Genomic DNA, 13,501 nt, shown 5'->3' with positions numbered 1-13,501 from the left:
GATCTTCGTCCGCGCCAGCGCCGACTCCGAGAGGACGGTGCGCATCGGCTCCCCCCGTCGCCAACGGCGACAATGTTAACGCTGCACCTCCTCACCTCCCGCAGCGGACGGGATTCGGCCGGATCTGTGACCACCGGTGAGGAGAGAGATAGACTGAACACTGTCATCTTGTTTTGATATGAAGAGGGTGAGAGAGCGAGACGCGAGAAACTCTATCAAACAAGAGGCTATAGTGGAGTAAAAAAATCTCTCCATAGCAGTGGTTTTAAATAGAATACGCGCGTACCTGGAAAAAAGAAACGAAAACTGGCGGACAATTTTTTTAAGGGTCTGTCTAGGACACATCTAGATGTGACATAGTTTGTCACATCTAAGTTGATGTCCACTCTATTTGTGGTCTTTTTTTTGTCCTAGTTTTTTTGTTTCTTGTTGCTACATTATATACTTGTGGGAGCTTAGATGTGATATCCTTAAATAACATCTAGATGTGAATTAGACAAACTGATTTTTAACGTACCAAAAAAGAAAATTCGATCAAAAACACGCCCCCGATTCCAGGTCGCAAGAGTCGTCACGCACACACACATAGACATAGACATGCATATCCGTGTTTACGTAAAATTCCATTTCCATCTCCATCTCCAATCATATTTGTCCAACTCGCACATTATTTACGTTATTAATTATATACGCAACAATATTAACCTACAACATCTCTTGTTTGCGCACGTCCGGACCGCTGCCACGGCCGGTCCTGACCAACCCGAACCCTCTTCATCACCCGCGCGTGCTTCCCACCCGAAACGGCCAGTGCCGCATTCATGCCCGGCCAGAGCGGACGCGACCTTTCACTGGCGCCGGCATTGAAGCGGCGCGTCGGCCGAGAGAGCGTCGCCCGCGCCGCTTCCGGGTGCACGCGGCTGCTCCGCGTTCAAATGTCGCAATAGCCGGCTACAACATGCATGTAAAAAGTTTTTGGGAGTCCGTGCAATAGCTAGATGTCCTCCCCCAACTTGTCAATCTCTTTCAGTAGTTGTAGTAGTACTCCATGGCGCGATCCATCGACAAGCAGGCGGGAAAGTTATCGTATACTCGATTTGCGGTGAGTGGCATGCCGAGCGACCGTGTGGGGTCGAGCCGTGGAGGAGGGTGAGACACGAACACGACAGACGTGATTTAAATGTTGGTTTTGCTCGATGGCGTGATCCAACGAAACAAAACGTTGGTTTCCCTCCGTTTCCATTTTTTCTCCGGAAGAACGGAAACTTTCCACTCCGTTTTCATTCCTATTCCAAGGTTGCCCCGTTACAACATTCCATCAAATACAAAGAAAAACTAACACGCATGCTGATGCATCTTAATGATTCACAGATCATAGCCAATATTTACTTCACAACTAAAGAAAACAGTTCTGAGAGCGTGTACGAAAGAAAAACTGCTGATGGGGTCACTACGACTTAAACCCTAAACTCTAAACATGATTTAATTTCCTGGCCAGGTAGAACCTGTCGAAGGAAAGACTGCTGGCACCCTCGGATCATACAATGCTTTTGTGTAGTTCCACTAAAATCGACCTGAGCATCCATGATGGCAAAGATATTGAAGAAGTGTGATTAGAATAATAGTACTGACACTAGTTCATGAGACATAAACTCATCACAAGTAGAAGCCGGTAGAAGTAGAGAAAGATCGACATGGAGATGGAGCTACGACAGTGGAGCAAGCCGGCTCCAAAAGGAAAATGGACTACCCGGGACGTCGGACTGTAGCTAGAAGGGCGGTTGGGACGTGGCATCAGCCCAAACCGCAGTGACCCCCGATTGGGACGCACCGACTGTGGGTTTTCTCCCTCGCCGATGTCGACCGCGTCTATGCAGAACATTGTTCCCTTCCCCCAGCTGCGGGATCAGGCCCGTCATTCTATGCTTGTGAAGAGAGCAACCTTAGCAAGCAGGCTTGCAGCTTAGGCTCCTGCTAGTGTATATATAGTGGTTTTCTTTTTCTCTCCATATCAACCATTTTATATTGCGTACGTGTCATTCAAGAGTGAAATGATGGTTGTTTCTTCCGACTAATTTACTGTGTGATTTGACTGCTCCTTAGTGGCCCCTACACGTACTCCCCCTACATATATGCAATAGTCACACGTACACATGGACGCAAAAACGCGCGCGACGCCCTAATGCATGCATGTCCGAGCACACGACGGAACACACACGGTCACGCTAAGTGCTCAACCTACACGCGCATGCACACACATACTCAGTCAGGGTGAGCTAGTGACCGTATAAACACCGGAAAATATATATATTGAGCGCAATGAGCATATTATGAAGTCCACTGACCGTATTTTTACAAATATATAGTGACGGACAGTGTATTTATCTCGTTTGAAAATAATCCATATTAATCGGAGAGGAGGCAGTATGGACTAACATTACTTGCGCGCGGTGGCTCGCAGGACAAGGAGAAACTTTTGACTAATGCAAGCTCTCCCTCGCTCAGGCGATGGACGTGCAACAGTTAATTCGGTGTCAGATTGCCAGAAGCATACACTATACTACTAGTGCTATTATTGTTCGACTTCCTGAATAGGCGAACAGCCAAGCGCAAAGTTTACTAATATAGTTTATAAAGGTACGTACTATCTCTACTCCTAATGGACGACTTGGTGAATAGTCTGCACGGTTTAATTTCGTTGGTTTTTTTCGTCATCCTCCCACCTCCGGTTTTTTCGTCATCCTCCCACCTCCGTTAACTCCCAGCCCTCCCAAAAAAAACCGTGCCAAAAAAATCTGCCTCCCGATCCCATCCGGATCTCCAAGCTCCAGCGCGCTGCCACCTCCTGCCGACCGCCGCCCTCCCCGGCACAGCGCGCCGCCACCTCCTGCCGACCGCTGCCCTCCCCGGCACCGCGCGCCGCCACGAGCGCCGGCAGCGCCTCCTGTATGTCCACGACCCCCTTCCTACAGTCCTAGCCGCCCCTCTCTATCTCCTCACAGATCGCCGCTTAGGGTTCCGGCCTGCCGCTACCCCTTCCCGCGCTCCCTGCCACCTCCCCTACATCTCAACCGCCGGCCCACCACTCCTCCGTCGACCTCCCTCAATCTTTTGTCTAGGGTTCCCCGCCTTCGTCGGCGCCGGCGCCGGCGCCATCGCAGAACCCCAGGGCATGTCAGAACTCCAAGCAGGTGGGGTGGTGCTTGCATGGATTCGCCGCACGCCGCTGCCGCCGCGGATCCCCAGGGTCGCCGCCGCGGCCGCCTCCGCCGCTGATCCTGACGGATGAAGTAGACGCCGGCGAAAAGGGTAGGGCGTGGCCGACGAGGAGCAGCAGCCCGATTTGTGCATGATTGGCGGCAAATTTGCTGCAGCTGGCCCCTTATCCTCTCCTCCCCAATTGAACTCAGGCCTGATGCGATGAGTTAAATACAGAGTGATGGGGAGATTTTTGTGTGTGACTAGGTGATGCCCTTTGATGTGCTGCTTCTACGAATGCCTATATAGAGAGTGGAGGGTGTCTAATGTTGTTGCTGCTAATGCCTACACACAGAGAGATAGAGGTGTGGTGCTAGCTATGTGAGCGTGTGCCGACTCGTGCTACTGCTAATATTATTTTTAGGTGTCCTGCTATTGCTTCTCAATTTGTACGTATGTGTGTTATGCAGATTGTTGTGACGGAAAACATTGGGATCTAACATAAGTACCCGCGCAGGCATTGCATTGGTTGAATCTACTTCCAACTGAAAATGGTCACCGGCAAGCAGGTGGATTCACAACTTGGTGGATGGAATTTCAAGGCACACTGTTCAGGTATGGATACCATGATTTCTTCTGAAAATGCTCCGCAGTCAAGAAGATTGAGTTGTGTTCCATTTGTTAAAATTACTTAGAATCCGCCTTGTTTGTGATGATCACTGAAATCATTACTTATGTGTGTTTCTGTCAGGTTAACCCCAATGCATGGAGTGTCCAGTCCCCTAGAGTGTCAATCTGTGATTACCTTTCTAAAAGGGGCTTGATTTCTTTCCCTTGGCTAATGTGTGCTCTGATCTTTTTTTCTTCCAGATTTGGTGTAGGGCATGAACAGAGCCTTGATTGCTCGAATGGGCTGGGACCAGATTGTTGTTTTACTGGTCAGTTAATTCATCGCAAACTAGAGGTACAGGTGATCTGATGTCAGATTGTTCACACAACGATGTCCTTGCCACTTCTGTAGGTAAGATGCTATCATTCGTGGCTGATGTTCGATTGTTTAACACATGGTGTTTTCGCCTACTGTGTTGTATGATAGTTTCAGTTATTAATTGGAACAAATAACCAGGGGAGCTGTCTAGCTAATACTTGGTACTGAACTGTACTTTATCCTCCATCGTATTGAGGTTATCCATGTGCACTATGCAATGATTTTATTTTTTCTAAAGAAAACTTGAATTTGATGTTACGTTATCCCCAAAAGAACACAAAATGAATGGACGGATGGAATCGTTTCCTCACTCATGAAATGTGTCTGGCATCAGCAAACATCACAAAAAACAAAACCAGCTCATTTTATGCTAGCACATAACCTTAAGTACAGTTAAAGTATTGAAATGAAGACTACTGGACAATGCAGAGCAATTTATTTTCCTTTCATTTGTTGCATACTTTGCATCAACTTAAATTTCTCGTGACTGCCTAAGAGAAAACCATGCTTGTTTTTTTTAAATCGAGCAAGACACCGTCCTTGGTAAAAAAGATACATACCAATGTTTGTTTTCTCATGTTATGTTGCAATCTCGAGTCTCTCTACTGCTTTGCAGCGAGACTTATATTTTACGAATCTGGCTGTCTTTCTTGAAAATAATTGAGCTTTTGTTTTCCACAACAAAAAGACACTAGGAAATGCATTCGTAAGCTGCCATTTATATTAATTGCCATTCTTGCCCACTTCCTCTGATTGCAGCTCTTTGTGTGAATCATTTAGTTCATCAGCAGTCAGGCTTTTTAAATTTCAGGTATCCCACCCTGTTATCTATTTTCCAAATCAATTGATTCTTGGTATGTTACAATATAGACACCCGGAGAAGGTAGACATAGCATGTCATCTTCTTTCAACTAATGTTTTGTTAAAACACATTGATGTTATCCTTCATTTTTGCTACAGACCTTTCCTTATATTTATGCACTTCTTCAAATGGCGAACATAACATGTGAATCATCGGCTAATATTTTTACAAAGATTAGTCTCATGATACATAGTGAAGTAATATAGGTGTCATATACCACAATCATATCACCTCTCAGATTATCTGTAATATACCACAATCATATCACCTCTCAGATTATCTGTACGTTTATTATTTGGTTCCTCCTTTTTTGGTTCATTTTGCAATAGATATGGAATCTGAATTACTAATAGATAGTACTAAGAAATTAATTCAGTAGATGCTTCATTAGGCATGGCCTTCGTTAAATAAATAATTTCTTCAGGGAGGATTAAGTAAATTGATATGCAATGTACAATTATTTGATGAATTGATAATTTGGTGTAGCATGGAGATTGATCTCATTGGTACATATATTCTTTAGTTGGAATAAGGTGACCAAACTAAAGTAAGTGATTGATAATTTATGTGTTGTCTATAATCTCACATTGGCAGTTTTGAGCACTGTTCTCACCTTCTTTTCTTGATAAAAAAATGAATTCTTCAACTTTGTTTTGTGGTTGCGTGGCGTAGATGAAGCCACTGTCCGCCCCCATATAGTTGCATAAACAAGAAAACGACAACCAGAGCTACGCCGGTACTAGGAACACCTTGGATTCGTTTCTCAAGTTGAGCCCTGTGCTCTGACAATATGTGGCTTCTATCTTGTTGTGCAGGTATCAAACTACTCCCAGGAGAGGTTCTATGCCATCTTGAGCAAATAATTGAGAAAAACCCACTAAGGATACAGGGAGATGAACGATGTGGATACGAAGAAGCACTGAGATCTGCTTTTCAGCATTAGATGGTTCGGGAGAATAGATGACACGCGAGGTCCAACGGCGAGTAAGCAATCCCGTTGATGGGATTCCCATGGAGGATGTTGCCTTGCTGGCGGTTGTTGTGCTCATGTGGTCCTCTCATGTTGCAGCAGCCAACTGCGATGATTCACTGATCTTGCTCGCCCGTGGTAAGGAGCCTGCGGCACTCAGGTCTCAACTAATCACAAGGTAAATAAGGTTTTTGCAAGTTCGATTCAGTTGGGTGGAGAATTGATTACTTAACAGAAAACATTAGCATTTGTGAGTCGTGAGATGCAAAATAAATATTCGTATGTTATTTTGATTTTTTTAGGTATTGAAAATTTGCACTTTTTTGAATTCACTTAGAATTACTATCATCTAGCGGTAATACGTGACATGTATTATTTTGGTGCAAGTCATGCAGAAGCATTCCTTGACAGCTGCATGATCAAGAATATCAAACAGACAGCGTCACTGCACTTTTTTGGTGTAAATTCTTGACATATAGTTTTATGTGCTCCATGCAAGTTAAGAGACTCTCAAGAGGTACAATTTAGTATTGTAACATAGTATACAAACTCCTTTTAGGTTCTTTGAACTTTACAACAAAGGCATGGTATATTACGATGTAAGCAGAGCAGTACTTAAGTTGAAAATTTTAGAACTTGACGGCTAGCATTATATATGGTTAGCAATCCAATATACAATATCCCTTTTCGTATCACCAAAGCTCAAGAGAAAATATTTCGAATATTGTCCTAACATTCTTGCGAATCTGCACCTGAAAGTTATAATTTCTCTTGCAGCAAACAATACAGAGAAACAAGAGCCCAAACATTTTTGCGAACCAGAAATTATCTTTGTCTATTTCTGAATTTCTAATATTTATCTTTGAGTTCACGTGCAATGCAACATTTATTTATAAGTTCTGAACTTGAATTGTGTCCATACAGTTGCATACTTGCATATACTGTAGTGAACCACACACATGACTAGGAGAGGAGGGGAAGAAGAGGATGCATCCTGAAGAGGTCGAGAAGCTTGCGGAGGCGGGAAGATCAGGCACATGTATCATTGTACAGGGTACGTTCTTGGCATCTGGTTGTGCTTTTGCTCTATGGTAAATGAAAGGCCAAAGAATGGAGCATTGGCTTCATGTTCTCAAACTCAATAATTTAGACGCTCCTTTGGTCGCTCCCGCGGCCGGCCTGGGAGCGAACCCAGCCGCCGCCGCCTGCGCCACAGCCCCCGTCCATCCTCCCCTCGCCGCCGCCGGAGGGCGTCGCCGGGCAAAGCCCGGGCGGCGTCGGCGTCGGCGGGGCCCTTCCCTACTCTCGGTCGGGTTTGGGTGGCGCGAGCCGCTCGATTCAGCTGGGGTTCACGCTCTGGCGAGGGTGCTCGCGCTCGAGGCGTCGCGGCGAGGCAGCGCCAGCCGGCGCGGCGCGTGCGAAGTGGGTCGCGGTGGCCTGGTCGACACAGAGGTGTGGGTGCGCGATGCTGGCAAGTGGAGGTCTGAGGCGAGGCCCATGCGGCGGATCTGGCTGCCCTGGCGATGGCTTTGGGCGCCGTTGGGGCGTGGTGGTCGGGGCGCCGCAGTGGTGCGGCTGCGCAGGGCCGGCGAGTGGAGGTCTGCAGAGCAGCGGATGCAAGGGGCAGCTGGGGGTGGATCTAGCGCGGCCGGGCGCATCAAGGGGCATGGCGGCGCGGGGACCGGCTCGCGGTGACCGCGAGCAGCGCGGCCGCGCGAGCTCGGTAGGGGTGTGGCGTGTGCAGCTGTCGGTGGCTGCACGCGGTGAGGATGTGGTGCTGCAGGGGCTGAGGCTGGACGCCGGGGCGGCGGCTCTGGAGCTTGGGCGTCGTTCCTGCTAGGCGACGCGGTGGTGTTGGCTGTGGACCGGAGCGCGGCGGGTTAAGGGGCTTGGCGCTCAGATCTGGAGTCAGCATGGGTGCTCAGGCTCTAGCCTGGGCGAAGGAGAGGCGACCGACGAGGCATCCCATCCTGCTGCGGCGATGGGGATGCAAGATTTGGCTGCCGGGGTGGCTGATGCGTGGAGGTGCAGCGAGGGTAGGTCCGAAGGTGGGCTGACGGATTGGCTGTGGACCAGAGGATTTCAAGGGCTGGGTAAAAACCTATTTCTGGCCATGGCTGGAGCCTGTGACGGCGGCGTCCGTGGACGCCGTGACCTTCCTGAAGGCGTGACCTTCCTGAAGGCGTCGACGGGATACTCCCTTTTTCTCTGCGAGGGACAACTCCGGGGGAAACTCCAGACCCGAGGGTCGGTCGTTGGCGGCGTGTTGACGTTGTTCCCCTCTTGAGGGCATCGATTTTGGAGGTTAATCCAGTCAGAGGGACCGGTGGGTGTGTTCGGAGATTGGGTGGTGGAAGGCGTTGATGTGGCGTCGAGGCTTCTGTGGTAACGATGATGGGGCGAGTGAAGTCGGAGGCGTTGCGGTGGTTGCGGTAGTCGGCTCTTCTCCAACGTATCCGTGAGATTACCTCGGTTTGTTTGTTGCGGTGAAGTCGGAGCTGCGGCGGCGGGGCCCTGTGGCAACGATGACAGGCAGCAGGTGGTCCGTTCGGTGGTCTTCCACGGCGCCAGCCTGGCATAGTTCTTGTTTGGATCTCTCTTTCAGAGTCGGAGCTGCGCTGCCCTCGACGCGGGTGGCTGAGTTCTGGCACGGTCTGTATGTGCCGCTCAGCGGTTTGTGACGGTTTTCGCCCCGGTTCTCCGTTAATTAACCGGGCAATTATCTTCTGCTTAATTAATGGATGAGGCAAATCTTTTGCCTCCGTTTCGAAAAGAAGGCCAAAGAATGAAAGAAAACTTTTGTCTAGCTCTTTGTCTTCTATCATGTGATTCTGCTGTTGAGGCGTGTTGAGGCGTGATTGTGTTCAGATGTTCTTGCATCCTTTGTACACCATTTTGTTGAATGATTCTGCACAAATGTGACGCCATATATGTTAAATATGTGCAGTTAAGGACTATCTTGGGGTAGTCTGAAATAATAATAATATCAGTTATGTTCTAGGATGTTTTCTAATAGCAATTGTTGTACGTACATTATCACTGAAAGATTTCAAGATAGTTCATATTTTCTTTTGATAGATAATATTTTGTAGTTAGATAATATTTCATTAATATTTTCAAACTTTTGTCTGTTTTGTAGATTGTAGAGATTTTAAAATTAATTATTTGATGGATGGGCTTTGATAGCCAAACTGAATGGCTCCGCAGACTAGCGGGTGCACTAAATTGGTGCACTGGATGCTAATTTCCAAGGCAACACCAATATGAGCATAAGGACCATCAAATGTATCACGTATGATTTGTTCAAGGAATACTAGACTATCCTCCCCGCAGAAAGGACTGTTAGAGGTTTCATGTTGCATTGCTTCTAGACGGCAAGTCGGACCAATTGTTGAGATTTATGTGAATAACCATTCTGGTAAGAAGTTCGCGCAGAGTGTTTCAGATGGTTGCATGGGCCATTCTTGTTTTTTTTGGAGTTTTCTTGACTCTATGCCTTGCAAACATAGTGGGGGTTCAACAAAGGCATGCATACTTACATTTTGGAGCAGTGAGCTAAGTCAGATCAGCTTGGATTTTCAGTCAGAAAGTTTTCCCCCTATATCTGCAACCACATAATACAATCATCTACTATTTTTTTTCAACCCTCATTTAAGCATATCGCATTCCCCTTTCCTTTTATTTATTTACTTTTAAGAGCTCTGCTTTAGCGTTCTATGTCATATTGGTATCATCTCTATATAACTTTTTTTTATGGAAACAGAAGTTGTGTGTGCAATGTTGAAGCTTGTTAAGATATTATTATTGCAGACTTACCTTATCACCTATTAAATCTGAAACTTTTTATTGAGGGCATTTATATTAGAGATGCTAAAAAAGGCCCATGCTTTTGTTGAAAATGCTGCTCAAAACGTCGTATCATCAATTCATCATCCCTGAAGTCCAGATTACACAGAAGCCCAAATTTACAGGCAACACTGTTACCATCTAATATCAAAGAACATCAGCTTGTGATATCCCATTTTCATATGATATTTTGCCTTATACACCTTATAGGTTGACTTTGATTGGAGTAACACTGGCGGAAAACAACTTACTAAGTCTCCCTAGATAATTTCACACTTTCTCATACACTTAAGAGTATACTCTCTGCATCTCTTGTAGCATGGTGGCCTAGAGCTAGAGGTCCTTGAGCCTAAAATAAAATGGCATGCAGGAACAACGGCCTAGAACTAGAGGAATTTATAGGAATGAGGGGTACCCTATCCCACTTGCACGGTAGATTAGGTCGACGACCCGTGAGGGACAACGGCCTTAATTTCATATGTAATATGTGTTTTTTTAGCTATGAATATTAGATGGGGAAGGGTTGAAATGTCTTATGCACCCATGGTTCCTAAACGGTATATGTGTTTTTTTACAGTAGTTCCTAAATGGTCAACAAGGCATGTTGGGAAAAAAAGTAGCTGTCTGGAGCATGCAACATTCCGATCATTTTGTGCAGTTCCACTAAAATAGAGCTGAGCGTCCCTGTTCCAAAGATATTAAGTGTGATTACGATAATAGAAGACTGCTGATGAAACAATAAATACATAAATAGAAGCCGGTCACCTTTGCAGTCTCTCTTAAGACTAAATAGTTGGAGAAGATTAGTCTCGGAGTTGGATGAGGAGGATAGAGCAAAACCAATCTTCCTTTGTGCAGTCGCACTGAAATGTAGAGACGTTGCCCATGTGACATTTTAGTACAACTGCACAAAACACTCTTAAGAAAAAAGTGATTTGCGCAGTTCACCAAAAGGTCGCAATAGTAACAAAGTGAAATGGATAGCCCTATTTGCAAAAAAGAGGTAGAAAGGAAACAATTACTGGCCAATAACAATTGATGACACATGCGACGACAAAAAAGAAGCATATTTCTTGCCCTAAGGGAAGATAAGAACACGGTTGTGTTTGTCTGAAACGGTGTGAGGACGAGAATGCAATATGGAAAGTACGCTGGATGAGCTATGTTTTGGGCAAAGAACTATGGAAGATTCACATGCAGTGACGTGGGAAGACGAGCAGTGGAGCAAGGCCGGAGGGGATACCTGGAGTTCGTCGGGATGTAACTAGGTGAGCGGCGGCGGGCGGAATCTGCGAGGAGGTGGCGTAGGCCCTGCCGCGCTGGAGCTTGGTCAGAGAGAACGACGTGTACCGCAGATCGGGACGTGCTGCCTCGGCACCGTCGAACGGAGAAACGATGCACTTCCTCCCTTTCCCCCGGCGGACGGGATGCGGCCGGATCAGTGACCAACGATGAGAGAGAGAGAGGCTACCGCAGCCTTGTGTGAGATACTCTGAAGAGCGACAAACCAGGCACGCAAGGCTCCATTGTATATAGTGAGCGGACTACCTTTTTCTCCATAAAAATCGTTTTATATTCTGTGTACGTGCCATTGAGCGCTATAACTTTATTTAAAAATAACGCGGCAACGCGTCAAGTCGAACTTTGTTTCATGCAGGCGTGGTACACGACCTCCCTAGGTAACAACAGCTACAGGCGTTCAAATTAGCACGTGGGCTGCCATTTCGTAAAGAAATGAGCTCCACCGTGTATCCGCGCGGGTGTGGCTGGGCACGAAGCGTCAGTACGTGCACGGTGCACCTATTCTCTTCTTGTATACGTACACCACCTACGTGAGGTTGTGTGAGAGAGATACAAACCTAGAGAGATATAGTGTGTGGGTTCTTGAGAGTTTTTTTTTTGGGGGGGGGGGGTTCAATCAAAAAATGTAACATATACAATGTGTGTGAAATAGAGTCCTGGATATAACATATATATAGAGGGGGTGATCCACGAGAGTGGAGGTATCACCGGCTTGAGGTGTCCATAGAATCGAAAAGAGGGATGATGTGTGTGTGTGTGTGCGCGCGCGATCGATAAAGAGTGCCATCAAATTTGTGTGTGCCCACGTCAAAGATATAGAGTGGCTGGCCTACTGGAACGTGAGAGGGGACATGTGCAGTTTGTCTCTGTGGCATGGGTACCTACCTGCAGCGCTCGACTTCGGTGTGTGGTGGGGGAAGAGGGAGGCCCAATTAACTATAGAGGTACAATGGCTGGTATATGTGTGGAGGAGGAAAGATGCCTACCTCATGTATTAAGGAGATCGATCTGCCTCATGTATTAAGAGAGATCGATCGGCATCCATGCATATGTGCAGGAGAGGAATAAGGTTGGGAGAGAGACAGAGCTAGAGTGTTGGAGGGGGTGGTAGTGGAGTTGCTTGTAACAAATGGTGGGATATGCTTGCTAGACAAACGGAGGGCACGCCCGCAATATCAATAAGAGAGGAGATGGCTGCTTGTTGTCTGTGCACGTGCGTGTGGGGGACGGGTCAGGAGGCATGCACGAATGATGAGGGGGGACGATGTGGCTGTGGTAAGCAGACTTAACTACATAGGAAGATCAATCGCCCTTTGTTAGAGAAAGGAGAGACATAACTTGTGAGGTACGTCGATCGATGGGGGGGGGTTAGTTAAAGTCGATCCAAGTATATGTTGGGAGATCAATCAGTATACATGCATGTGTGTGCTAGAAGAAAATGAGGCACGAGGAGAAGGATAGAGATAGAGGGATGCATGTAGGAGGTGGTACGAGAGGCATACTATATCGAGCGGGGAGGAGTGTGCGAGTACGAGAACGATGAAAAGAGTGGTGGAAGTGAGGCATGGACGGTGACAAGAGAAGAGGGGAAGCTTGTGTTTGTGCTAGGCACACCTGGCTAGAGAGGCATATCGATCGATGTGTGCCCTAAAGAAGGGGCTGTGGGGCCTACACACATCGTGGGTGAACGATCTAAAGTGAAAAGACGAATTTGCGCGATGGAGCTAGAGAATGCTGAGGAAGGGTGAAAGGGATGCGGGCGTGTGCATGCACAAGAGAAAGTTAGCGCTAGCTACAAAAATAAGAGGGTTGTGTGGGTGTAAAAGATGAATAGAGATCATATATACTTCATTATAAAAAGCGAATTCGGATATTTGAAGAATTTATCATAGTGTTTTAAATCGACGCATGTGTGAATATATACAACGGTGATACACATGGTGTGTTTATGAACATGTTATACTACATCTAATATATTTTATCTCTACTCTTATAAAAAATGGAGTTGTTGATGATGGTGTGCCTGCCATCCTGCATTATAGGCCGTCCGATTTATATCTGGCGGATAGCAAGGAAACTATGATGGTTGAAGTTGGCAACAATCATGATTGTAGATTCTTATTGAAATAGAGAAATGAATTTAAATTTAGTTCGAATTGCAGCGGTAGTATAGACATTTGGAATGCACTAAAATGTTGGTATAAGTAGGTTACATGCATTATACAGCAAAGCGAAAAAAATTAATCGAACATAACATGGATTCATACTCCCTCCTTTCATCTATATAGGGCGTAATGAGATTTTTAAAACCACCTTTAACTATTGACAAGATTAA

At 46.4% G+C, this 13,501-nt stretch overlaps 1 long non-coding RNA gene across 14 annotated transcripts; it reads left to right on the top strand.

Moving 5' to 3' along the window:
* The first annotated feature begins 2,797 nt into the window (after positions 1-2,797).
* LOC119295844 lies at positions 2,798-9,699 on the top strand. 14 transcript variants are annotated; one of them, XR_005144373.1, is made up of 9 exons: positions 2,798-3,309; positions 3,466-3,563; positions 3,669-3,813; positions 4,069-4,219; positions 4,946-4,997; positions 5,721-6,196; positions 6,406-6,535; positions 6,943-7,072; positions 9,158-9,699. It is a non-coding gene; the product is annotated as an uncharacterized LOC119295844 (long non-coding RNA). The 14 variants fall into 14 exon arrangements; XR_005144372.1 differs by having other exon boundaries at positions 2,799-3,465; positions 3,554-3,622; positions 3,716-3,813; XR_005144376.1 differs by lacking the exon at positions 3,466-3,563 and having other exon boundaries at positions 2,799-2,946.
* The last annotated feature ends 3,802 nt before the right edge of the window (positions 9,700-13,501 follow it).

Source organism: Triticum dicoccoides, chromosome 4B, assembly GCF_002162155.2.
Source record: "Triticum dicoccoides isolate Atlit2015 ecotype Zavitan chromosome 4B, WEW_v2.0, whole genome shotgun sequence".
Taxonomy (NCBI): domain Eukaryota; kingdom Viridiplantae; phylum Streptophyta; class Magnoliopsida; order Poales; family Poaceae; genus Triticum; species Triticum dicoccoides.
Note: the sequence above shows the minus strand (reverse complement) of the source record. Positions and strands in the feature narration are given on the sequence as shown.